Source organism: Rhipicephalus sanguineus, chromosome 7 (genome assembly GCF_013339695.2).
Source record: "Rhipicephalus sanguineus isolate Rsan-2018 chromosome 7, BIME_Rsan_1.4, whole genome shotgun sequence".
Taxonomy (NCBI): Eukaryota; Metazoa; Arthropoda; class Arachnida; order Ixodida; family Ixodidae; genus Rhipicephalus; species Rhipicephalus sanguineus.
Window position 1 is genome coordinate 6,059,771 of NC_051182.1, and position 2,730 is coordinate 6,062,500.

A 2,730-nucleotide genomic window follows, 5' to 3' on the forward strand; every position below is an offset into this window, starting at 1 on the left:
CAACCGACGCGACAGCAACATGCATCCGCAAGCAGAGCCATTCGGTCCGTATCGTCGACCCCGCTCTCCGTCACCTGCGCCAAGCTCTTCGCCGCACCGTCGTAGTTACGCCCACGCTGTCCGGGGCAGATGCCCCAGCCCTCGTCGGGGAAACTAACAGCAGCGACCTTTGGGGGGAAGGTTGCCGTCCGTCGATATGCTACAACACCCCCAACCGTACGATACGGCGATACGACGGACGATGCGACGTCGCCGACCCCGAAGGAAATCGTAAGCGCCGACCTAGCTGTTTACATAGACGGACGCCCAATGATAGCGCTGGTGATACTGGTGCAGATTTCTCTATTATAAGCTGGAAGCTCGCCGACTGCCTCAAAAAAGTTAAAACTTCATGGACGCGGCCCAACATCAAAACCGCGGGTGGTCAACTGATGACGCCGACTGGCAAATGTACCGCCAGAATTAACACCGGTAATTCAGCTTTCGTTGCTACGTTCGTCATTTTGTCGGAGTTCTGCAAAGACCTAATCTTAAGAATGGATTTTCTGTCTGAATACGTCGCCGTTATAGACATTCCGAACAGGTCGGTTACATTTTGGATGGCCCAAGATCAAATTTCAGATATGTGCTGTGCAGATCAGCCACGTAAACATCTGCGCGTCTTCAACGATGACGTGACCATCCCTCCGCGGTCAAGCGCTCTCGTGGCTGTAACATGTGACCTACTAGGCAAGTCCGAAAACATCGCCGAACAAATTCCAACCTTGCTATTCAGCCATGGCCTATCCATTGCAAGAGGCGTCATAAGCGTAAATTGCGGACACACGCAAGTTCTAGTAACAAACTTCAGCCCTGAGCGACGACATCTTGCGAGAGGTATGGCAGTCGCGTACGTGGAGGAGCTCACCGAGGTCGCAAGCTGCTTGACTGTGGAGCAAGACGATCACACCGGCCTTGCTGCCCGTACCTCTATCCGTCGATGTTGGCCCAAGTTTGATGCCTACGCAGAAGGAAAGCCTCTTGGACCTTATTAATCAGTTTCAGGATTGTTTCCCTTCGATGTCCACCAGAATTCGTCAAACGCCTTTGACGAAACATCGCATCATTACGGATGAAGCGGCCAGACCCATAAGGCAAAACCCGCACCGAGTGGCTCCGCGGGAAGGTGAAGCCATAGAAAGTCAGGTGCGAAAGATACTTCAGGATGACGTTGTTCAGCCGTCGAAGAGTCCTTGGGCATAGCCGGTAGTATTGTTGAAGAAAAAAGACGGCACCTTACGTTTCTGCGTGGACTACCGCAAGCTCAATCAGGTTACGAAAAAAGACGTTTACCCGCTACCTCGTATAGACGATTCCCTCGATAGACTACGGCACGCACGTTATTTCTCGTCGATGGATTTAAGGAGCGGATATTGGCAGATAGAAGTCGGCGAAGGAGACCGAAAAAAAAACAGCATTCGTGACACCCGATGGCCTTTATGAATTTAAGGTACTTCCTTTCGGCTTGTGCTCCGCACCGGCAACCTTTCAGCCGCTCATGGACACCGTACTATCAGGCCTCAAGTGGCAAACGTGCCTGGTATATTTGGACGATGTGATTGTATTTTCTGCCACATTTGACGAGCACTTGAAGCGACCACACGCGGTCTTTCAAGCGATACGATCTGCTGGACTAACGCTTAAACCAGAAAATTGTCACTTTGGCTTCGAAGAGCTTCTATTTCTGGGGCATCTTGTCAGCAGTGAAGGTGTGCGGCCTGACCCCGACAAAATAGCTGCCGTGACAAGTTTTCCCTCACCATCTGACAAAAGGGCAGTGAGATGATTTTTAGGACTGTGCGCCTATTACCGACGTTTCATTCAGAACTTTTCACGCATTGCCTCGCCGTTGACACGTCTCACCAGAGAAGACATCACATTCGTGTGGGGTGAATAGCAGCAGGAAGCGTTCAACGAGCTGCGGCAACGCCTCCGAAAGCCGCCAGTCCTCGGACACTTTGACAATGACGCTCCAACAGCGGTCCACACCGACGCCAGCAATGTCGGCTTAGGAGCCGTACTCGTGCAGTGGCAAGATGGCGCCGAACGAGTAATTGCTTGTGCGAGCAGGACCCTCTCCCGCACGGAAGAGAATTATTCCACCACTGAAAAAGAGTGTCTTGCAGTGGTGTGGGCTGTTATAAAGTTTCGCCCATACTTGTACGACCGCCCGTTTAAAGTTGTCAGCGACCATCATTCTCTTTGTTGGTTGACGAACCTAAAATACCCATTAGGACGATTGGCGCGCTGGCGCCTTAAGCTTCAGGAATTCGATATGGCTATTGTGTACAAATCAGGAAAGCGACATACAGATGCCGATTGCCTTTCTCGCGCGCCACTTGAACATGCAAATGCTGAAGATGACGACGACGCGGCCTTTCTCGGGGTTGCCAACACGACTACAATCGCACAGCAGCAACGCGACGACCCGGAACTGCAATCCATTATTGGTTTCTTGGAGGGACGCACATCCGCTGTGCCAAAGCTCTTCCAAGAGGAGTGGCATCATTTTGCTTGAGAAATGACGACCTATTTAAGGTGAACTTTTCTCCGAACGGAAACACCTACTTACTCGTCGTTCCAACACCACTGAGGAGAGAAGTACTACAGGCGTGCCATGATGAAGCAACATCCGGTCATTTGGGTTACACGCGAACGCTATGCCGAGTGAGACAAAAGTACTACTGGCCA